Source organism: Clarias gariepinus, chromosome 6 (genome assembly GCF_024256425.1).
Source record: "Clarias gariepinus isolate MV-2021 ecotype Netherlands chromosome 6, CGAR_prim_01v2, whole genome shotgun sequence".
Lineage (NCBI taxonomy): Eukaryota > Metazoa > Chordata > Actinopteri > Siluriformes > Clariidae > Clarias > Clarias gariepinus.
The window spans coordinates 3286853-3312932 of record NC_071105.1 but is presented as its reverse complement, the minus strand read 5'-3'; positions in this window follow the sequence as shown (position 1 = coordinate 3312932).

Here is a 26080-nt window from a genome sequence, read left to right as displayed (position 1 = left end):
GCTGTTGACTTAAGGCGTCGGTATGCAAGCAAACGCTGTGAAATAAATGTCACACTTTAATGAAAGATAAAGGCTTAAATTGGTAAAACAATACAATCCATCATGGTGACGGATGAGAAAGCAAGCGATTAACATTCCTCCCTGAAACATTGCATCATGCTGGAGGAAATCGGCTAAGCTGCTTTGTACTTTCCCTCCACAAAATACAGAGAACAGTGTGTGTGTGTGTGTGTGTTTATGAGTTTATTAACCATTTGGAAGTCTCGGTTTCTGAATTTAGCTTATTGCTGAATCTTCAAGATTGTACATTGCAGTGTTTGAAAAAAGGGAATAAAAATCAAGCAGTGCTTCTAATGGAAATACAATCGCACTTAAGTAACATCGCTCTACACCGCTGCTGAATTCTGTTCTCTAGAAAAACAGGTTTGTTTATTTAACATACTGTACATACCTGTATGTTTAATATCCTCCAATCCTCCAATGTCCATTGCACCCATGTTGTGGTTCTTCTACAAACAGTTTCCACAAAGCACATGATTGTACAGACTGTCGCTGTATGCCCTAAAAACGAAGAGGCCCGAGCACTTATCTAGCTTGGCGATGGCCCTTTGAGATTTAAGTTTCAAGAGTCCTGCTCAGAGCCCTGACAGAACTCAACCGCACTGAACCATCACTTTTAGGGTGAACTGGAACTGGAGCCTCCTCGACATCACTGCCTGAGCTCACTAATGCTCTTGTAGGTGGACGAACACAAATCTCCACATCCACATTACAACATCTAGTGGAAAGCCTTCCTAGAAGATTCACAAGCCACTGGGATTTTAATTACATTTTTAACATCACATCATTCTTTTATGATTACATGTAATATTATGGGGTTTTCATCATACCAAATTAGCTCTTGTTCTCACTTATGTTATATCAGTTACTGTATGTATTTATATGTGTATATATTATAAACATTCGCTCTTCTTAGTTAAAGTAGAGATTTCCCAGCTAAAATATAACTGAAGTAAAAGTAGACGTCCTCCATTTACATTGAAGAAAAGTACAAAAGTAACCTTCACTTTTAAATTTACTTGTTAAAAGTCCAAAATACTAAGCTACTATTAGCTTACAGTAACCTTTAAGTCACAAAAGAAATTTCTCTCTCTGTTTCCCTGAAACCATGATTTCAAACACCTGCTACAAGGTTACGCATTTCCCAGAGGGAAGGCAAATCACGCAATGATGTATAATAATCAGTAGGTGGCGATATTCCCACCATGGCAACACCATGCATAAATGTAGTGAAGTAGAAAGTACAGATATTTTTTGCAGGATGTAGTAGAATGAAAGTCAAACATATCCATTAATTAAAACTACTTAAGTAAGATAAATGTACTTAGTTGTCTTCCAGCCTTTCTTTTGTCGAAATAAAAGGAGCTCGTCATTTAACTGAGAAATCTCAAAGCTAACAAATCGCTTACACTGGAGACTCCATCCGTAAACATTGTAAGCAGTAAAATCATCTTCTGCTGTACGAGTCCCTGTGTTTGAGCTGTTGCTGTAGAAAAGATATTGTGTTAGTACGAACACGTTAACATAAGGATGTAGAACTACTGTGTGAGTCAAGCTGCATCCAAACTTTCTGACCGATCAAATCCAAATGGTGTAAAAGTCAATCGATGTATTTCCATTTTTAACATTTAACAAATTTTTGGATTGTTCATTTTTTTCTCTAATACTAAAAGGGAACTCTAATGTACAGTAGCATGTCGTGGAGGGATTACTGCTTGATGCGTCCACCACGTGTGGACACTATTACCAGTCAGCCTTGAACCGGGAGTGAGGGACAAACACACACACACACACACACACACACACACACACACAAAGTTTTCTGTTTATTATCAGCACAGACAGACACACAGATTTAAGCCTTTGGCCTGGCGCCCCTTGTCACGTCCATCCCGTACATCAAAAGAACAAAAGTCATTAACATGTAAGTCATATGGAGACCCGGAGACAGACGGACGATAGGAAGCACATTAACATTTTCCGCTTAGACGAAAGGATTCCAGCGAGACATTTAAATAAATATTCATCCGGACACGGGTTATACGTAGGAAGTATTACCATATAAAGGAATAACGGGTGCTACAGTATGAAGGGATTGTTTTATGGATGTAGAGGCATAGGAAAGTCCACATGATATCAGAAAACCTTACCTCCTTGAATAAGGCTAACTAATTAAATCAAGCATTGAACAATCTTTTTTTTTTATACATATATAATTTGGATGTGAAGAAGTAAGGTATTTTATCTAATGATCTTCTTTTATTTACCAGGCTGCAAAAAGGGAACATGCTATAAGATGTTAATGTACACTAGAAATACTGTTCTTGCTCTTCAGCCGTCGTGAGGTTCCTTTGGGGTTCTCCGGTTTCCTCCCACCATGACAATAAATAGATTTGGCTGCATTTGATGTAAATGTGTCTGTAAACACAGCCGAGTTTATTAGCTATATTTTCTGTGTATATACTGTATTAATAAGACTGAAAGATCATAGTTAGAACGTACAGTAGTTTCAGCTCGTTCCTCCGCAAACTCTCAAAAGCTCAAGTATATTTTAGGAAAATGGCCTGTTTTTCTGAGCTCACCTCAGATTTAAGAGATTTTCACCTGGATTGAGGTCAGGACTCTGACTGCGCCTCCTCGCCTTCACTTCACAGTTGGTGCGCAGTGTTGTGTTACCTCCGAGCAAAATAATAGCAAAAGATTTACCATAAAAATGCAGTTCTTGCATCAGCTCTCCACAGAACACCGTCCCATTAGTGGTGTGAAACATCTGCTTGACATGGCCAGGGCTGAGGGCAGGTTTTTATTAGCCTCACTGACCACAACTCACATTTATTTACATAGAATTCTGAATAAAGGTGGATTTTTATCTTGTTATATTAAAATTCCCTAAATTTTAAGTATTTCTTCACTTGTTTATACCATGATTAGTGGATCTGGAGGTGATTCCAGGACAGACAGATTGGGCATTTATGTACTCGTTTACACCTACAGTAGCGTAGCCAAGCCATTTATCGGCAGAATGGGAGGAAACCGGAGAACCCAAAGGAAACTCATAAGGACACCAGGAGAACTTTTTGAAGATTTTGATTGAACTTGACCAGTCAATCTTCATTAGGAACTTTATAATAGATATAATAACTTGGGTCATAGTCTATCATCTGTACCTGGAAAGGAAAGAAGAAGAAGAAATCAATGACGCATCCCCTGGCTGTGCTTCATAAACTCCACTTTAAAATCCAGTGGTTTAAAAATCCTCATAAGAAATTCAACATTACATATTTATATATATATAAAACTCTGTTCAATCATTAAAACCAGTGTGTTCAACGTAATTGAGTGAAACTCTAAAGTACACGGCTCTACTGTACACTGAACATCATCAAGAGCCGTCATTCACGAATCATTATTTTTCATGAATTCTACTTTAATCATTAATTAACCTGAACGCTTTACAAGTTACAATCCACTCTTAAAACACTATGTAGAACCCGAAAACCAATTGTGTTTTAAGACAGAATGAACACTTAATTATCCAATAAACCATTAATGAATCATTAAATAGGACCTATTAGGCATAATTCATTTTTAAGTCATTTTTTGCCATATCTAGTTTTCAGAAAAAAAAGCTTTTTGTCTTATTTTTTATGTTTTTGTAACGACCGGGACTTAAGCAAGCTAATTAGATTTTTCCCATCAATGTGACCTCATAGAAGAAGCGCCCCTCCCTGGATTGTTCCTCAGCTCTGCTGTTCTCTACAGGGGCGTGGCTCGGCAGTAGCTCATTTACATAGATGCTAAAATGGCAAGTCTGGAGAAGGAGTGAAATGAATGAGTGTATAATAAATGTATCTGAGCGATATTTCAGCTGGAGTTTGGCTTAGCTCTGAGACCTGTGCTAACCTTTATATAGATAGTCAAATGTGGACGCTTACGAGTGAGCAACAGTAAAGTTACTTTGTTTTGCTGAACTTTCCACATTATCCTTATGGTTAGTCAAACAGATCTTCAGCTGTCAGACTGTCATAGGTTTTACAGGACGTCCTTGTCCTCGTGTGTCTGAATAGGAAGTGATGGAAACCAGAGTCTTCAGGAATCCTTCCGTAACCCTTTCAACTCTGACAACTGAAATCTTTTGATGTCTTTTAAAATCTCTTTGATCTAACACACACCTGAAGTGACGTTTCCACAAACTGGGGCATGTTTCCTTCACAAGCAGCCGCATCGGATGAGCAAAAACACATCGACACACACATTTATTTTATTGAATCCAGACATTTAAAATAGTGAATTAAAAGTGTGATTAGGTAGATTAGATCCCACAGACAGGATGGTTTTCTTCTTGGCCGTCGTTTAGAATCTCATCCCTTTATTACGTTTCTATAAATACAGTTTAGAGTTTGATCTGGGGAGCAAAAAGAAAGTGAATTTGCTCAATCAAGTGCGGGATTTATGTTGTTACTAGTAGGAATTACAACTAGGAATAGTCCTGCAGCAGAATACTGGCGATATTGTGTTTGAAGATGGTCTTGAAAACCCTCCCCATCTCAGACGCTTTCACTTCAGATGCCAGTGGGTGACTTCAGTAATCTTGAATAAAAGCAACACCCTGAAAATCAGCTGAATAACCCGACTTTAAATACTCATAACGAATATGTTTTTTACTTCAGACCTATACTGTGATCACAATCCATTACAGGATGTTCTTTATCCTTTAATTATTCATTTCCCAAATCTTGCATGTGTAGTGTATGTGTGTTCTGTTAAGTAAGACAGTTCAGGATGCATGAATAATTCAGAACCAAACACTCGCATTAATCTGCATGTTTCATGGCATTAGCTGAGCATTTCTTCAGTCGTCCTATCAGCTATTGATCGGCAGTGAGTCCAGTGATGTCACCATTTTCCTCTGTTTAATCGTGGTTGGTCAGGACCGACAGCAATCCGAAACACATCCAGAACGCTTCCGCCTCTCGCTCCGGATATTTCCCAAGGTCATCTCTTTGTTCCAGACAGACGTTTGGTATTTACTTTGCCGGGGAAACACTTGCTGCAGTAAATATTAATGTGGCAACAGCAGACTAAAAGGCAGATCCAGATCAATTTGCGAGCGGGATGGACGTACTCTCTAAAGTGCAATGTGTTTAACCTGTCAGAGAGGTCCTTCAGAAAGACTGCCATCCAGGGGAAATTAATGACGGTAGCATTATCTCACTGTTTTTTTAATTTTTTAACTTGGCAAGTATGAGATTGCCCTTTTTATCTATCTAAAAAACAATTAACATCAAGATCTCTTGATTAAGGTGGCACGGTGGCTTAGTGGTGAGCGCTGTGACCTCGCACCTCCAGGATCCGGGTTTGATTCCCGTCTCTGTGTGCATAAGTTTGCATGGTGGGTTTCCTCTGGGGACTCCGGTTTCCTCCCACAGTCCAAAGATATGGAGTTTAGGCTAATTGACGTTCCTAAATTGCCTGTAGTGTGTGAATGGGTGTGTGAGTATGTGTATGTGTGTGTGCCCTGCGATAGATTGGCACCCTGTCTAGGGTGTACCCTGCCTATTTCCCTAAGTCTCCTGGGATAGTCTCCAAGCCCTCGCAACCCTGAATACAGGATAGACTCCAAGGTGACAATGAGTCTTATACAAGGGGCGTTCGAGTCAAACTAGGACTTTTGATTGTACAGAACACAGACCTGAGAGTAAAATCTCTCATATCTAATACTCTCTATAATATCCCCTGCTACACTAATGCACTTATCCCAGTGTTTCACAAGTGCTTGGACACCATCAAGGTAGAATGTTTTCTCACTACGCCGGAGCCGTGATCAGACTGACTGCATCATGTCTGAAACGTCGGCCTCCCAGGAACTCCTATAGTGGAATACAGTCCCAAACATGTGGAAATGTCTTTAATGTTTGTAACGTGCAAGTGGTGTTGGTGAATGAGTGTGTGTACAGTTCACACAGACAGGTGCGTCTCTTCCACAAGTTGATGGCAAGTCATCCGTCGATTTTCAAGGATCAGGCATTCCGCTGGCTGAATGTTCACGGGACCGACTGCAGTGGACTCCGAGCCTCCTCGCGGATGTACGACCTTCTTTAAAACGTTTGCACCATTCAGATGTTTTTACTGGGTCTCATTTGTGGTTGTCTTGTGGAACATCAATCAGTTTTACACCGTTAATTCAATCACTCGTCCCAGTTTGACTTGAACGCCCCTCGTATACAGTATGTTCACAGAGTGGAAGTATGACGGATAACTATCACGATCTTCAACCGAACACTTCAATTAATAATCCCATTACAAACATTCTGGAGATCGTTCCTTCTCTTATTTAATCCTGACTTGAATCCACATGATTAAATATAAAATACGGGACATTTCTGGTAATGCCAGTGCAACGGCCTTTCCTGACCAGAATTATTATTATTCACAAAAATAGGACCCTTCATCGTTTCAGGAAGATGAAGCAGACTAACAAAGAACAAATCCCCTCCAGGCTTGCACACCATCACAAAATAAGCACTGCCGTACTGTTGCAGCATTTCTCCTTGACTTCTATCCTTTCTGAAGTCTTTCCCAGCTGCACTGTCTCACCATCGCAGAACTTGACATTTGCACAAGTAATATAATGAGACCTGCTCCTATTTTATTTTTTTGGGGTGGGGGGGGGATCGAGATTGGGCTATTTTTCACTTGACATTTACATGCATTAATACCTGATTAGCTCACACTTTAGCACCAGATTTTATTCTTCACTCGGTAAAAAGCCTTCCTTTGCACTGCAGCGTGCAAATTCATTTCACCCCGGAAATTATTTCACACACGCAGCAGAGGAGAGGTTAGTGGAGTGTTGATGCATGAGCATCTTAAAGAGATCTAACAGCGCGAGATTAGTTATGCTGAATTACCAATCGGACCATCTGAACTTTAATCTCTGTTTACCTGCTGAGCGGGTTTTATCGTCTAATTTGTGTTTTTAAGGTGGTGATAATGATCGGAGTCTCGGTCGGGTGTCTTTAGCAGATCGTGATTGACGAAGACATTTACTGTAAGTTAAGACGATAATTCTTCTACTTCTTTTTTTTTAAAGATACATTAGGTTTTAACTTTTATGCAAAATAAAAACAATAAAAGAGACATAAAGCAAAAAAAACTCATAATGTCCGAAATGTTTAAAATGATCAGTTTATACGTTTTATTTTTTAATTCAGAGATCAACAGAAATGAATCTAAATTGCATAAAAGCAACACGCTTAGAAAATTAATTTACCTATCATGCAATGTAACTATTATTTAAAAATCTGAATGAAGTCCGTATTAACATAAAGCCTTGCAGTCTGGCAAGAATAAGCATTAAAGTAAACGTTATCAGGTTTGATTAAAAGCAGACTACTAATAAAGTAACAATTAGCGAAGGACACGAGACAATAACGATCACCGACCAATCCTCGCCTGTGAATGACTTCACCTGGAATGTGACTCCGAACCTGTTCATCTCCGCGTGCAGTTGATTATGTACTCGGTGATTGTCTTCATTAAGGACATCCCTGTCTTTATTTTTTATTTTTTTCCTGGCTTCATCTGTCAGTTGCTTGTAATCATCTGGGACGTGAGTTTTTGTTTGCATTCCTACACGACTTGCTTGGGGTATTATCTGTCTTTACTTGAGACTCGACTCGGGAATCGTCTGTCTTGGGATGTGTTTGTTTGTTCCTAAGCTCGTCTGCCTTTATCTGACACATATCTGTTTTTTGTTTTTTTTGTCCTTAGCCTACGTTGTCTTCATGTGGGACTTTGGGACCTGTTTATCTTTTAGGTGGAAGATATTGTTGGACTTTTTTTTCTCAGTCTTTTTAAAAAAAGGACATGAACCCGTACTTGTTGGTCTTTACATGACACTTGGATTTGTGAAATGAACTTTTCCGTCTTGGCTTGACGTAAGGAGGTCTTAACTTTGGTCTTGACTATGGACCTGTCTGTCTTTATGTGACATTTAATGTACAACTTTTATAAAATATGGGACTCTTCTTTGTGTTTGTCTTAATTTCAGACTTGACGTGGGTCTTCATGTGATACGTGACACGGTACTTGGACTGTACTTGCGACTAGAACTTGAGACTTTGGACTTGTCTTTGTTTACTTGAGACTTTGGACTTGTCTTTGTTTACTTGAGACTTGCACTGGGACTTGGCTGTCATTATTTGAGACTTGACTCAGGTCTTGCCTATCCTTATTTATCACTAGGGATTTGTCTGTATTTACTCGGGACTTGTTTATCTTTGTGTGGGGCTCGATTCTCAACTTCTCTGCCGTTGCTTGGAATTTGTCTCTCTTTATTTAGGACTTGAATAAAGACTTGCCTTGGGACTTGGGACTTATCTGTCCTGGCATTTCCGAGTTGTTTGTATTCATTTGGGACTTAACTCAGGACTTGCTAATCTTTTATATTAGACTTGCTTTGGGAATTGACTGAGGATTTACTTTAGGACATCCTTATTTCCCTTTGGGTCAAGAGTTAAGGTTTATTTCCTACTTGTATAACAATGACTTGTTCCAATCTTCTGCAGATTTAGACACAGGTACAGTCTGTCACAGAGAACAACACGCTTGGCATTAGTCCTTCTTCTTAATTTCAAGACTCGCTCATGAAGTTACAGGGGTTGAATTCTGTTGATCCATCAGTCCCAGTGTCCTTTTACTTTTCACATTCTTTCCTGATAGTCATGTTTTAATGGTGCTGGACAAATCGTATCATTCTGATGAATCGTCCATCGCAAGAGGCAGCAGTGTGTTCAGTATGATTTAAATACGTTCCTATCAATCTCTAAGGCAACCTAACTAGACAAATGTACTAATTTACTCCTTGCTCTGGCTTCATCCACTGCTCTGTTTTAATTAGCGCATAATTGGTGGCTAATGTGTTGTAATAAGAGGGCCAGTTGATGGAGTGCTATGGAAGGAGAATGCAGATTCTATTCAGAACTGATGAATAATATTGTTAACAGATCAGGCCTTCGGGAAACGCAAGCGACAGTCGGTCAGTTTAGAGAGAAAGCAGAAAACTATCTGACCCGTGTTTGCAGGTCACTCTTAATTAATGCATTTTTTTTTAAATCTAAAACTGTTGATCAGGTTGTTTTGCACATGGATGATCATAAATAAGACGCATGATATTAAAGCAGGAGATGAGTGTCGCGTCCGAGAGCAGGGAGGATTTCCCCGAGTGGCCGTGATCCAACAACACACAGCGCTGAGTAAACACTGCTGACTGAAATGATAATTTAACACACCAAATGACTCATTCAGATAGCGACACTCTAAATCACGACTGGCGCTCTGTCCTTTACACGGCCCATCGTTATCGTTACAAAATAAACATAATGACACTTCAGTCCTGGAGTAGGAGGTGTATCGCTTAGTAAATATACTGTACATAGACTGTATACTGGATAGGCAGCTGTCTGCTCTCTATTTATTTAACTCCTGATTTTTTATGTGCAAGAAAGTTTTACCGAGAAAAAAAACATACAGTCATGACATATATACTCGGCAAAAAAAGAAACGTCCCTTTTTCAGGACTGTGTATTTCAACAATAATGTTGTAAAAATCCAGATAACTTTTCAGATCTTCATTGTGAAGTTTTTAAACAATGTTTTCCCTGCATGTTCAATTAACCAGAATCAATTAATTAACATGCACCTGTGGAATGGTCGTTAAGACCTTAACAGCTTACAGAAATTAGGCATTTAAGGCCACAGTTCTAAAAACGCAGGACACCAAAGAGACTCGTCTACCGACTGTGAAAAACACCCAAAGAAAGATGCCCAGGGTCCCTGCTCATCTGCGTGAACGTGCATTAGGCATGCTGCAGGGAGGCATGAGGACTGCTGATGTGGCTAGGGCGATAAATCGCCATGTCCGCACCGTGAGACGCCTAAGACGGCGCTACAGGGAGACAGGAAGGACGGCCGATCATCCTCGCAGTGGAAGACCACGTGTAACAACACCTGCACAGGATCAGTACATCCGAATATCACACCTGCGTGACAGGTACAGGATGGCCACAACAACTGCCTGAGTCACACCAGGAACACACAATCCCTCCATCAGTGCTCAGACTGTCCGCAGTAGGCAGTCCATGAGGAGGAGATGCACTGCAGTACTTCAAGCAGCTGGTGGCCACAACAGATACTGACTGGTACTTTTGATTTTGAGCCTCCCTTCATTCAGGGACACATTGGGAAACATTTTTAGTTTATGTCTTATGGTGTTGACTCTTTTAGTGTTCATACAAATATTTACACATTAAGTTTACTGAAAGTAAAAACAGTTGAAAGTCAGAGGACATTTCTTTTTTTTTGCCGAGTATATATCTCCACACTGGCCTGGGAACGCCTTGGGATGCCCCAGTCAGAGTTAGCTGGGGTGGCTGGGGAAAGGGAAGTTTGGGCAATTTGGGAACATCAATCAGCCTAATCTGCATGTCTTTGGACTGTGGGAGGAAACCCACCAAGCACAGGGACAACATGCAAGCTCAGATGCACACCGACCCCGAGGCATGAACCAAACCCGGACCCTGGAGGTGCAAGGAGACGGTGCTAACCACTACACCACCGTACCACCTAGCAGAATTCAGAGAAACCATATACAGTGAGACATCAAGTCCCCAGTCACATGGCAAACATTGGAACTGGCTTTTAAGCTGGAAGTATAAGCTTAAAACACAGTACTGTATTTCTGTATTACTTTAAAATCAAAGATCTTATCCTTTATATCTACAAATATAACAGGTGAAGTCCATTCCACAAAGCACTACAAAAGGAGACAAAATCTAAAATTAAAGTGCATACTTTATCTACACCTAAACGTTTATACTTAGGAGTTTTTGAAGCAGCAGCACTGCGGTGCAGGAGATCAGAACGGGTTAACACTGTCTCCTTGCACCTTCATGGTCGAGGGTTCAATTCCCATCTCAGGTCTGTGTGCATGGAGTTTGCATGTTCTCTGCAAATGGTTCGCAACTTCGCCTTGTGCCACAAGTCTCCTCGGAGAGGTTCCAGGCGCTCTGTGACCCAGGACCAATCAGACTGGAGAGCTAAACATCGCCAGTCATGCACTTGTTTTTAAACAGTCAAAATCAATGCCAAGTAGAAAAAATAATCTTTCCGACATACTACTTCTCTTAAACATCTTAGTAGCTATGATGAGATGAACAGGGAGTGTATTTGTCTGAGCACCAAAGGAGGACAACTTAGTGTAGACAAGGCGTAAAATACTCAACCTTACAGAATGGGATTTCTTTGTATTAATAAGTTAGACAGAGAGTTCTGCTGTACAGAGAGACACACAGACATGTACGTGGGCTTCAACCTCAAATAATAATAATAATAATAATAATAATAATAGTAATATAATTGACCACATTAAACATTAGATCAGCTTATTTTTAGCTTGAACCTTTTAACTCTTTCTACAAACTCTTTTCCCATCATCGACGCGTATTAATGCTAGATAAAAGTGAATATGTACTAGACCACGCCCTTTTCTGGTTTAAATCCTGAAATCTCACACATGTGTTTTGAGCCGTACTCAGACACTGATGTGTCATGAAACCTATAGTTTTATGGAAGGATTCGGACATGGTGACAGGACCGTAATGGCCGTGATCCGACTCTCTCTCAATGCTTTTGATAATAAGAGGCTAATCTGTTTCTCTCCTCATCTTTCCGCTCACTCCAGTACGAGACGACCTGTCGAATCACTGCGGGCGTTGCGCCTTACGATATAATTTATACCTCCGAATGGTAATTTCTTCTGTTCTGTATCTGGTCTGCAATACAAATGAGGAGTGGAGTGAAAGCATGAGATTAACTCCAATCACAAGCTCTTGTCTAAAGAATAAAAAAAAAATCTCCTAAAATACCATTTAGAAACAAAATCTCACTTACAGCACAATGATCAAGCCAAGTGTTTGTGTGAAGTGGAGAACCGGTACAGGAACAAAGCCTGATAATGAATATGGTGTGTAGGAAGCGTTGATTAAGGCTTTGGCTGTAGAGCTTCACTCCTGTAAGTGTCTTTAAACCCGTACAGCTCTGTAGGGATCCATTTAATGGCGGTCGAACCATAATAAAGACACCAGTGCTATGGTTTTCGGAGATATCTCCTGGTGCGGTGCTCCCAGAATGCCATTAAACACAGCGAGGTTTCTAGAACTTAGCTCAGGCTTTTCATCATCGCGCCCATGAGTGGTACACTATGTATGTGCGAGAGTGTTTATGTGTAGCCCGGTGGTTAGTTCGCCCCCGTGGAGGTGTATATGAAAGGAAAAGAATGTGCACACAATATTTAATAATCCTAATCCATTTAAAATGTTCCACGCAAAAGTTGTTGAAAGCTCTGGAAGAAAGAACGAAAAAAAAAAAAAACATGCAGGAGAACGTTGGTCTGCGTGCACCCGGGCGCTCGTTATAATATCAGTGTGAAACGGAAATTCAATTCAGTGATTAAAAAAATAGACTGAGAAAATTATTGCTATTCCCAGATGAATAATTGATGCTTGTTGTTTGAGGATACGCTTTACCGAGCTGTTACACCGGCTGCAACCGGGGAGATGAAAACAAAAAAAAAATCACGTGACGGGATGTGTCATGGATGGTTAGTGTCAGATAGGAATCACCTGCCGTGTGACTGCAAAGGAGACGGCAAATGTATTTTATGTAAGAAGTCAAGTTACCAGGCAGGTAAATAGGGTGACCCCCTTATCTTACCATCCTGAAGTTGATTATTGTCCGACTGTTTAACAGCACCGTGTGAAGTGATTCGTTTCTTTTATATCAATGCATTTTGTGATTTCTATATATTTTATATTTTTATAGTAACATAAATTTTACGGGGTCATCCATGATTCTGGTTCTTGCTTCAGCTAGAAATGTTCATTTCTTTATCAACATCTCTCTATTTTTCTCTTTTGAAAGTTAACAAGACAAAAAAACTGATGAGAAGTAGCTTGCCATGTTACTGAGCATGAAAGCATAAAACAAAATATGCTCTAAAATCACTGTAGTACAGAGGGCCTGAAGTGCAAAACAAATTAACAAAAACTGTAAACAAAATAACAAATTCAAAACCAAATTAACAAAACGGAAAACAAAATAACTAATATCTGACTGGCCGAGAAGTGCGATACAAATTAACAAAACGGAAAACAAATTAAAAACCAAATTACAAAACCCAAAACTATCTTTTGGAGAGGGGAGTTTTGTTGTTTTGTTTTTGTTAATTTGTTTTCCGTTTTGAGTGATGGATGTCTCGTCCAATTAGCGGTAAGCATTTCATTCGCAAACTATACCTACCTTTTCCGGTTTATATCTGACTGGCCGAGAAGTGCAATACAAATTAACAAAGCGAAAAACAAATTAACAAATTCAAAACCAAATTAACAAATCCAAAAACAAAATAACAAAAACAAAAACAAAACAACAACCCCCCCCCCCCTCCAAAAAAATAGTTTTGGGTTTTGTTATTTGGTTTTTAATTTGTTTTCCGTTTTGTTAATTTTGTTTTTGCATTTTGTAATTTTGTTTTCAGTTTTGTTAATTTGTTTTGCACTTCACGGCCATCGCACTGTAGAGACCAAAAAACGGACAAAAGTCACAACTTGAAAGTTACAAATAAGCACTGACACTGGAGACTCCTTCCATACAGGTTTCAGAAACATTGTCTTGCAGAAAACCTCACCATTCATCCATCAGTGGACCAGTGATAGTTGGCAGAATTGACTTCAAGCCAGCTTTTAGTGCTGTAGAGCAGGGGTTTCCTATCTTATTCAGAAATGACCAGAGCAGACTTTCATTCCAGCCAAGTAGATTCCACACCTGATATTCTATTTAAAGCCAAGAATGACTAATTACTGTACACAGGTGGAACCAGGTGTGGCCTCTTCTTGCTTGGAATGAAAGCCTGCACCCACACTGGCCCTTTCTGTATAAGGTTGGACACCATAAGAGGTAGAGAAAGCTATGGTGTCGAAGACCACAACTTCTGGCACACACACTCACAAACGCACTCGGAACATGCAAACTAACGATTTAATCTCCCAGCGCTGGAGGTGAGACAGTGCAGACCGTGCTAACCACTAACACCATCATGTCCACCATATAATGGTTTCATGATCAGTTTGACAGCAAAGTGAGATACTGTAAAACCCATTTTTGGATTTTCACTCATTTTGACAAATTACCGTCCACAGACACACACTTTGTCTATAACCAATTTATTATCTTTTTTTTTCAATCTAATATTCTTCTTTTAGAAGCTTTGCACCATGATTTGAGATCAATGATGCACTTCAATATTTAGAAAAGGAAATTAAGCAGACAAATAAATAAAAACGTTTAAAAAAAATTATATTATTTAAAACTTAAACAGCACTATTCTTAATAATAAATTGAATATTTACATGGCCACAAATACAAATGTAGGCTGAATTATCCACTGAGACAAAACAGTGGCATGTGGTTTAAAAAGCGTTTTGGAAAATGAACCAGAATTTGCACTGATTTTGATAATTAAAAAAAAAAGAAGAAAATTGGGCATTGTGACTCAAAGAATACATCTGGCTTTAAAAAAAAAAAAAAAAAAATTGTTAAAACTTTTAAAACTAAGTTATCTTGTTTTGTTTAAACCAAGTGTTCTTGGTTAATCGACAATGTATTCATAAAAATAGATATATTTTTAAGCTACGAATTAGGCAGATTTCTTCATATAATCTGCAAACTGATCTACCGCAAATAAAATAAAAAAATTAGGCATTTTGTCCCAAAGAAGCTAAATATTTTTGCAACTGCTTGTAATACTTCTTGCTTCGTTTAAAAATAAATAAATAAATAAATTTGGTCAAAACTTTCAAAATGGAGTTTGTGTTCAAACTGTATATTCATGAATTCAACATTATAATTTCATAAAAATGATTAAAGTTTATGAATCTTAATCTTAAAATAAGATTAAGCAGTACCAGTCCCATACCAACCTTGTTCCTGCATATAATCTGTAAACTGATCTACCGCAGCCAATCAGATTGTAAAATTGAACCGCACACTGTTATAAATATTTTCGACGAATGATGTGACTTTACTATAGAAACAATGACATCATAGAACGAGTGCGTTCACACAAAGCAGACCAATCAGAATCCAGAGTTCAACACTGCTATGGTGCTCGTATATGTGTGTACATGTTTAATATAAACTCAGGACACCGATTCAGTTCATGAAGACACACCTCCACCAAAAAACAAACGAAAAAAAAAACCTTCAAAGAGTTATTGTTTTAATTTTCAGGCTAAAATGATGTATAAATGTGCTCACACGCACAAAAAAAGCAGCTTAACAATTTTCTGCCTGGCCTCTCTCCCCTGTTTCAGAGGGATTAAAATGAATCATCGGTTATTGCTGTAAATCTGCATTATTTCATATCATCGTTATAACAGCTCATTAATTTTAGCCAATAGTCTGCTGCTATAAAAGCACGTAACAGCTGATAACCTCAAACTTCCTCCCCTTTTTTTTTTTATTAGAAATGAGCCAGACGAGCATGCGTTCCCAGTCTGGCGGTGTCCTCCATCACTCTCGGCTCATCACAAGGACCATAAACTCACATATGTCACCAAATGAGATGAGGTGATTGTTAAAGCCATATTGTTTAGCATGGCAGGATAGAATAAAAGCCAGCTTCCTCTATTCTCTCGTGGATAGTTAAAAGCCCTGCACTACAGTTGGACGAATTAAAATAAATAAATAAATAAAAGGAGGGAGAGAAAGAGAGTGAGAGAGAGGACGAGAGGAGAGGAGAGGAGAGGAGAGGCACCAATCCCTGGGGGATCCATTAAAGAATGTTTTGTGGAATGGAGGTTAGGAACATTGATCTCTGCCGAGGCTGCCCGAGCTGCGAGTCATTGTTCCTGGCTGCAAGCATGACTCATTTTATACATTATTCCAATTAAATCACGATGAATCATGGCCTCATGGGCTGGCAACCTGCAGAAATCTTCACAACGCCTTCTGTCACGCTTAAGCCTAATAAGACGGGTGAGAAAATTAAGACAGACAGAATTTTAGCCTGTGTGGGTTTTTTTGGTATTGTTGTTGTTATTGTTGTTGTTGTTGTTGTTTCTTTGTTTGTACACCTCCGGAAAAAATGTCTTGGTGCATCATGCAAAAAGTTTTGCACAAGATGGATGGCTTTTCATGTAAAACAGACGTGTCATTTGTAACCAGCGATGGAACGGGATTATTCAGGGAGCGAGATTTGTTTAGTCTTTTCTGGATTGAAATATAAATTGCATGTGCATGAAAACAAATAAATAAATACGTAGTTTAATCTCCCTTTTTTTTTTTTTTTTTAAACACATGCAAATTTATCAGCAGGCATATAAACCAAACTGGGAATCATATTTATTTGTATTTTTTTCGTCCTTATGATTGAATTACTTTTGAATATTTTCTCATTTCTAATCTGTAGCGCGATACATTATGCATCGTATTCATATCCATATTTGCTGCTGAATTAATGAACTGATTTGTACAACCTGTGTGTTTGTATGTGTGTGTGTGTGTGTTTACAGTATATGTTATTTCAAGACATAAAGGTCAGCTGTTCTGGAACAAGTTTAATCAAGTCCGTTTGTAAAACCCATCAAGCTCCATGATGATGAAACTGTCTCTCATGAAGACCTTCCCAGGAGAACAAGACCTAAACTGAGCTCTGCTGCAGAGGAGAAGTTCATGTAGAGTCACCAGCCTCAGAAATCACCAATTAACAACCAGCACCTCAGATTAGAGCCGTTATGAAGCTTCACAGAGCAGAAGGAGCAGATATACATCTCAATATCAACTGTTCAGAGATTATTGTGTATTTTGGATAAACGTCTTCAGTATTGTTTTACAGTAAAAAAATAAAAATAAAAATCAGGAACGACCGTGGAGTTAGAAGGGGTGTACAAACTTTTGACTGGTGATATTATGACATTGTGCCATATTAGCACCAACTGACACAAGTTGCTGGCATTTTACTCCATCCTGCAAACCCACACACACACACACACACACACACAGAAGAGAAAGAGTGTTTTCATCTTCAGCGAAAAATCACATAACACATGGATATTTATATATTATAGGATTTAATTGTTCTACCTATGATACTATACCACTTGTACGTTGTAACACACTGTATTTAATATGGTACACTATGTACTGTACAAACATACTATATTGGATACCTGCTGAACTTTTTAAATTTAGGATTGAAGAATGTTATTTGTCACATGTTGTCACATACAAGTAGTGAAATGCAATTGCGCTAAACTCCAGACTGGGCAGATTATTAGGAAATAATAAAAAAATACATTAATAATAAAATGAATAAAAGAACAAGTATGAACAAGATAAAAATAAGAATAAGGAGATTATCATATAAATAATATAATATAATATAATATAATATAATATAATATAATATAATATAATATAATATAATATAATATATAAATTATACAGAATTATTCTACCACTGTGGTACCCGATATGTACCATAGTATTGTGGCACACACCATAGTACTAGCATGGTGCCTAGAGTACTCTAGTTAACCCTAGTACACTATACCTAGTACACTATAGACTGTATTTCTGCATTTGTATAGCTGTTCTGTCTCTACACTCAGAGCACTGAAACTTTTTTTTCTCCATTTTTTTTCCACCAGCTTTACAGTATATACACAAGAGCCAAGGAGAGAAAATACTTGAGTGGTACTTATTTATTTATTTTTCAAATTCATACCTAGATATTGTTCTGCTCTAATTGTATATTACTTGAGTGTTATTGACTTTGAATGTTTGTACTGTTCCTTTATTACAACTGAATTAAAAAAAAGACTCATTATGAACCACAAAGGGCTCTTTTTCTCTCTGGTCCAGACAATGACTATTTCCTGAATAACGACTGAATAAGATCGGTTTAACATTCAATCAAGTGAAAGAAAAGAAAGAAAACATCTAAGAATCGCCTGGATTCAGCGCTGGCCGTGGCCTTGCTCGTGCAGGATAATCCAGCACACTGCAATGTGAAAATGAACCAATACCTCAGGAAAATGTTTCAGCATTCTACAGGAAGCCAAGACTCAAAGAAAACCATCTCCAACAATTGAACTTGCTATTATTAGCTGCTTAGACCTTACTCCATTTGGAGGAGTTCCTGTGTTTCCAGGGTTCTGTGTTCTCCGGGTCAGTTTTCTGTTAACACACATCAACCCTCTTATTCTGTTCCAGGTATCTGTGACCTATTTCAAGACAAAATATTTCCTGAATATTATCCAGTTTATTTTATTGAACCAAGGCTCCAAAACCATCTAAAAAAAAACACAAAACAAATGGTTATTACTCTACGTGGTTTTGGAGGTTACTAGAAAGAAATTCGTCAAACAAATCGAGAGCTGGGGAACATGTTTTTTTTTTAGGTCTCTGTTATGTGCTACTGTATATAGACAAAGGGGACAAGGGACACCTTAAACTGGCTATCATGGGGCTCAGGCAACATAGGACCCTTTTACATGCTCCCGTTTGGTTTGAACCTTGGAAAAATAGAGCCCTGGGAACATAGTGACCGCCATTAACATTATTAGGCAGACAGCAAGTCCCTTTTTTAGCTCGTTATATAATTTTATATGTTATCTGTTTGGGAAGCTGCTTTGGTACAATGACTATTGTTAAAAGCGCTATATAAATAACTTTGATTTGAATTGAATTGAATTTGCTAATGAAGGTTAAACTGGAAGGTGGCTCAAATGGTTAAGGCTCTGGGTTACTGATCTGAAGGGGTCAGGTTTCAAGCCCTGGCGATGGCGACGGTGGCAAGGAAAAACTCCCTGAGATGGCAATAGGAAGAACCCTTGAGAAGAACCAGAGTCAACAGGGAACCCATCCTCATTTGGGACAAAACAGATAGCAGGGATTTTATGCTGACCTACTGTGTGTTAGGCAGCTGAAAGTTCAATATAACAGATGTCTAAAGTTCAGTTCGCACCAGGGTGAGTCAGTAGGTGCAGAGGGCAGAGCGGATCTTGATCACTGGGAGCTCAGGAGCAGCATGTGTAGCTCCAAACCATCAGAAAGCAGAATCCAGCTGGAGGTGGTCCTTCTCTGGATGCCTCAGGATCCTCGCAGGGTTGGTCTCTGTCCACTGGAGCTGGTTCAATCTCTGGAGCTGGGTAGAAAAAGAAAGAACAGGTGGAAAGGAATTAGCGTAGCTGCCGTTTATTATATTAGCAGCACTAGATGAGAGTTTGCATTTGGAGTATAAGGTTATGAGATGAATTATGTGTGTAATTCATCATTTAAATACGAGTTAACTTATGTGTATCATTTCACTCTGATGTGTAACAAATAATTGGATCTTAATCCTAATGTTATTTTAATAAAAAGCCTAATTAGCTAGACAGCACATTGAGTTCTTCACTATTGCCAGGACAGACTAGAATTGGTTTTAGTAGCTCTTTGCTTTGCTTAACAAGTTCTTTGCTTATACAGTACGAGGTTTGACGATATAAATTTTCTAAGTCCAATTTGTTCCTAAATTTAACCATCCTAGGATACTAACACAATCAGCTAAACACAGTATAAAACTAACATCTTGTCCTTCTTCTCTAAAAGTGTGCATCTGGTTGAACGATTTTTGTTAAGAGAATGAACAATGTCTGCCATCTTTTCACCTCACTCTATTCTTTCAATTATTTTCACGTTTATCTCCATCGTTATTGCTTGATGATTCTTAGCAGTACGAGCTTCATCACCGCTGCGTTCACACTTGTTTCTGGACATCCTTAAATGCACGCTGCATGCACGTGACTATTCATGTGATTGAACATGAGCAAATGCATGTTCGTATTTTTTCCGAAAGATCATAACTCAAATGTTTGTATGTAGGGGACTTACTGTACTAGCACTGATTTTATTAGCTAAGATTATGACCAGCACAGCCAGTTGTTATTTGCTAATACCAGGTTAGAGTGGCATAAATTTCATTAGCTAACGTTATTAGCTAGAGAGCATGTCAAGTTCTGTGCTAATGGCAGGGTTGAACCAGCATCAGTTTTAGTAGCTAATATTATCAAAAATATAGTTAAGAAAGTAGATTTTTTTTTTTGCTTATGGCAGATTAGACTTAATTAAAAAAGACATTATTTTAGCTATAGAGTAAAGTTCTTTGTTAGACTAGCACTAAATTTATAGACAGGAAATCAAGTTGTGTATCATATTGCAAACTTACAGTTTAAACAACATTTTGTATAATTATTATGACTTTTTTTGTGCAAAATGTCAATTTCACTAATTAATAAAAAAATAAATAAGTAATCAGTTTATGAAATTAAATAATTTCACTAACATACATCTCAAACAATGGAATGTCAGTGCAAGTTTTTTTTCTTTAAAAAAGAACCATGAATCATGCTCTTCTGTACAGTACTGTAAGTGTTAATAAATACTTTATCCCCTTATTTCATTCCATATGACATGCATATATGTATTTAGTTACCTAAAATACTGTGCTTTGCATAAGTATTCACCCCTCCCCACTACCTACCCAACCATTGTTTAAGGACTTTTATGGTAATTTTCTTTATAAGTAAGCAACACTGAAAAGGAGGGAAAGCAAATCTGTAAAAACGTGAACATGAAGGAGTAGAACATATTATTGTGACAGATATCAGAGGCACACTAAGCTGAAAGCTGCATCAGAAAACCCGAAGACTGAAAATCCAACTGCTTACAGGATTTACAATCGGAGTTGGAATCTCCCCGGTGCATAGCCAATGACATGCTAATTTATGTAAGAACTGCCTCACATAGCAGTTTTATTGTGTGAGCCGAAGCACCTGTCTGCCGGAGATAAGTGCTTAGATGAAGTTTAATCTCAAGCCTTACTTTAATCTTATATTTACTGCACAAGTTCCAGGCTTTCAATCCACCCTAGGCAAAGCAGGAAGTCAAACAATTCCTCTGTTTTATTTTATTTTTTTTCCCTTTCCTTGCAAAAACCTGCAACCACGAGCACGTACAAACCAACCCGTCATTTTCAGTCTGGGTTTATGTTGTCTTACTTAAAGTATAACTCACGCTGATTTTTTTTCCCCTACACTATAAATCATGTGCGTATGTGTGTGTTTGCGTGTGTGTTTAATGAGATATATACATCATTTCAGGCAGAGCTCTTTCTCAGCGTCACACCGAGAGAAGCAATTACACTGCAACCAGATTTCTATCATCTAGCTGCTTCTGAATAGTGGGATCTCTTCTCATAGTACACATCACAGTATACAGTGCATTGCATAAGTATTCGCCCCTCCTCCCAACACACACACACATACTAGACAACTCTTTAACTTTTTTCACATTACAGCCTGGAATCAAAACACATTTTAGCATTTGATTTGATTGAATATTAGTTAAAAGTGGAGAATATTGGTAAAAAGTGTCAGATACTGTACTTCTCTATCAAGTGTGCACATCTGGTTCCTGATGTTTTTCTTAGCAAAATTGCTCAAGCTTGGTTAGATTCAATTGTGGGTAGGAAATTTTTTTTTGGGTGATCTTTCTCCCTGATTTTCTGCCTAATTTATTCATAGTCAGTTCCCACTTATCTCTCTGTTAGGGCAGACTCTCATCAAGGCAACAAATACTAACCAGAGAAAGTGAAAACTATTATGTTTCCTCCTGACATCTTTTTATTACTCATAATTTTTCTCTACTTCAGTCCTGTACTTTTGTTTCATCTCTTTCGCCCTCACCCTAGACCAGTGTCCCAGACCCTGCTAATGAATATCATCCTCACAACTTCATGCTACCACCACCACCACCACCACCACCACCACCATGCTTCACAGTGAGGATGGTGTTCTCAGGATGATGAGCATTGTTTTGGTTTTCTGCCAAATGCTTCTGGAGACCAGAGAACCTTTTCTACATTCTTGCTGAGTCTTCAACCCTGGCTCTTGTCCAGTGCTGAGCTTTGGATCTCTCCAGTGCCTTCAAAGACACACGTCGACTTGGTTGTTTTCCTGAGTAATGCCCTTTTTAGCCAGTCACTGACATTTGGTGGATTGTCTCCTCTGGGCAGAGTCACAGTTGTGCCAAATTCCTTCATAACTGATTGGGTGACATTCAAATTTTAGGAAGTTTTGTATAAAACATCCCTGATTGATACTTTTTCTAGAACCTTTGCTTTTTGGCCTTTATGATGCTGTTTTGTAATGAAATCCCAGTGATAATGAATCGGCTATGTTCCATGTTGTAGCACAACAGAATGTGGAAAAGTTCAAGAGGTTGAATACTTCTGCAACATTATCGGCTCATTAGTATAATGCGTACTGGAGAAGATTCATCACCGCCACCAGAAGGAACAAAGACAGCATTATGCGTCATGGATAATCACAGCAAACATGCGTCATGAATAAAGCGTAGTAGGAAAGAGAGTATATTGTATGTTCAAGGGCAGCAGAACATTCCTCTGTGTAAAGGAGCTTTATTTCCTGTTTGTCCTTTGATTTTAAATAAGTGCTTTTTCATACTGGATATATAGGTCATTATTGAGCAGCTGACACAGACTGGATTGTAGTTAATAATATTGCGTGGAAGGATTTTTGGAGAGAAAAATAGAATATTATACACTGGTTGTTGGTGTCAATTAAAACACTGAATTTGGCATTCTTTTCTTGAACTTTTCTATAATTGCTCATTGCTAAATATGGTTTCCATTAGCGACAGGATTTATCTAATCTCATTCTAAAGATGTTATAGGAAAGTAATGTCATGAAACATGCACAGAAAAAGTTAGTTCCTGTTCTTACAAACATTAAAGCAGCTTTTCTTTTCATTTTAACAGTCATAACTTGACCATTTTTAGTATTACACACATTCTTTAATGTGTGTGAAGCATCCACTGTTCAAAAGCATGTGACTGACCTGTTACCATAGAAGCGATAACGCAATAGAAGCAGTGCATTAATATGAACTTGCACTGCTGTCAGAGAAACTTAATTAACACCTCCTGGCCAATCAGAGTCAAGAACTCAATCATGCTGTTGGAGAAATCTAACTAAAAATGTTTTCAAGGAGTTTCTGGAAATATAATATACTAAAACATAATTTCAATTTTATTTAATTAAACTGAAAACGACAGGCTTTCACAAAAATAAAACATGACGTTTAGACCGGTCTTGGAGCTTTCTCATAAAAACAGTCATGTAAACATTATATTTAGACCCCACTCACGCTGCCTTTCCAAATAAAGCATTTGTATGCACAAACTCCCACACTGTGAATATTTCATAACCAGTCAGTAACCTGGGAGCCCTGGTACGGCCACCTGCTAAACATCCGGTATTATCAGGGAAAAGAGGAAAAACAAGCGAGACTATTAAATGACAAGTTATACACACACACACACACACACACACACACACACACACACACGCATCAAAGCATTGCATTTACACACACTGTTCTGTTGTGGTGAGAGATTAGAATGCAATATCTGTCAATAGCTTGACAATAAAACTATTATAGCCAAGCTATACGTTCAATCATCAGTGGTGTAATAAAAATGATGCAGCAAAATATTTCACACAAAGTAGATGCATTCGTAATCTTAATTTCAGTTTCAGGCTTTTATGTAGTGTGCATTCTGTTTGGATTTTATTTAGTAGTTTATCACTCAGATTGGGATTTAGCCATGGATTTTATATCTATGAAAGCGTACTATTTAGTAGTTTAGTGCACAAGGTGGGATTTAGCCATGGATTTTATATCTATTAATGCGTACTCTTTAGTAGTTTAGTGCACAGGATGGGATTTAGTATTTTTTAGAGCATATTATTTAGTAGTTTAGTGCACAAGGTGGAATTTAGCTTTGGATTTAGTACTGTATCTATTAGAGCATACTATTTAGTAGTCTACTGTTCAGGGTGGGATTTAGTATCTATATGAGTGCACTTTTTAGCACTTTTTGAAAAAAAGTTGTAGCAGCAATATGCGAACACTGACCAATTGTAACATGACATAACCATGACATATGTGCACCCGGAAAGTGTTCACAGCGCATCACTTTTTCCACATTTTGTTATGTCACAGCCTAATTCTAAAATTTATTTTTTTTAAAATCTTTCAGAATTCTACACACAACACCCCATGATGACAACACAAAAAAGAGTCCTTGAGATTTTTGCAAATTTATTAAAAATAGAAAAATTGAGAAAGCACATGTATGTAAGTATTCACAGCCTTTGCCATGAAGCTCAAAATTGAGCTCAGATGCATCCTGTTTCCCCTGATCATCCTGTTTCCCCTGATCATCCTTGAGATGTTTCTGCAGCTTAATTGGAGTCCACCTGTGGTAAATTCAGTTGATTGGACATGATTTGGAAAGGCACACACCTGTCTATATAAGGTCCCACAGTCGACAGTTCATGTCAGAGCACAAACCAAGCATGAAGTCAAAGGAATTGTCTGTAGACCTCAGAGACAGAATTGTCTCGAGGCAGAAATCTGGAAAAGGTTACAAAAAATGTTCTGCTGCTTTGAAGGTCCCAATGAGCACAGTGGCCTCCATCATCCGTAAGTGGAAGAAGTTCGAAACCACCAGGACTCTTCCTAGAGCTGGCCGGCCATCTAACCTGAGGGATCGGGAGAGAAGGGCCTTAGTCAGGGAGGTGACCAAGAACCTGATGGTCACTCTGTCAGAGCTCCAGAGGTCCTCTGTGGAGAGAGGAAAACCTTCCAGAAGGACAACCATCTCTGCAGCAATCCACCAATCAGGCCTATATGGTCGAGTGGCCAGACGGAAGCCACTCCTTAGTAAAGGCACATGGCAGCCCGTCTGGAGTTTGCCAAAAGGCTCCTGAAGGACTCTCAGACCATGAGAAATTAAATTCTCAGGTCTGATGAGACTCTCAGGCCACTCTACCATATAGGCCTGATTGGTGGATTGCTGCAGAGATGATTGTCCTTCTTGAAGCTTCTCCTCTCTTACAGGTAATGGAGGCCACTGTGCTTATTGGGATCTTCAAAGAAGCAGAAATTTTTCTGTAACCTTCCCCAGATTTGTACCTCATACCTTAGAATTCTGAGCTTAAACAGTCTATTTGCTTTGACAAATACCACAAATTTCATTCCCATATGTAAAATAAAAAAAATAAATAATAATAATAATAATAATAATAATAAATAAATAAATAAACACACAAAATGACTGTGCATGTCTACTTTACTTGCACTTTGTGTGTGAGTATTACAGATCTCGATGAGTGTACATTGGCTCCGGAATAAAATCTTTAAGCAAACTGTGTATGGAACTGTATATGTTTGCCGTTTGCTCTAATGCTGCTGTGTCTTGGTGTTTGAATTGGCTCCTCATTTTCATTGTAAAATGCAAGTAAGAATTTCTGCCTGTTTTTTTTGCCCATGACAATAAAGAGCAGAGGCTTTTGAACGTTCGTCTTTTGATACAAAGAAAACGCGCTCTGCTGTGTGTGAGGCACAAGTTCCAGAGCTGCTAAACGACATGCAAGTTTAGTCCTATAACAAAAAAGTGTGTTTACCAATTAAGATGTGAAACGCATAAATACGGATAATATGACACTACTAGTCAAAAGTTTGTACACCCCTTCCAACTACATGGTTTTTCCTGATTTTTATTTCTTCAACACGATACAACACTAAAGGCACCCAAAAATACACAATAATCTCCTCTGAACAGTTGATATTGAGATGTTTATCTGCTACTTCTGCTCTGTAAAGCTTCATAACGGCTCTAATCTGAGGTGCTGGTTGTTAATTGGTGATTTCCGAGGCTGGTGACTCTAAATGAACTTCTCCTATTTTGGTCTTGTTTTCCTGGGAAGGTCTTCATGAGAGACAGTTTCATCATGGAGCTTGATAAGTTTTCCAAACACACTTGACACAATAC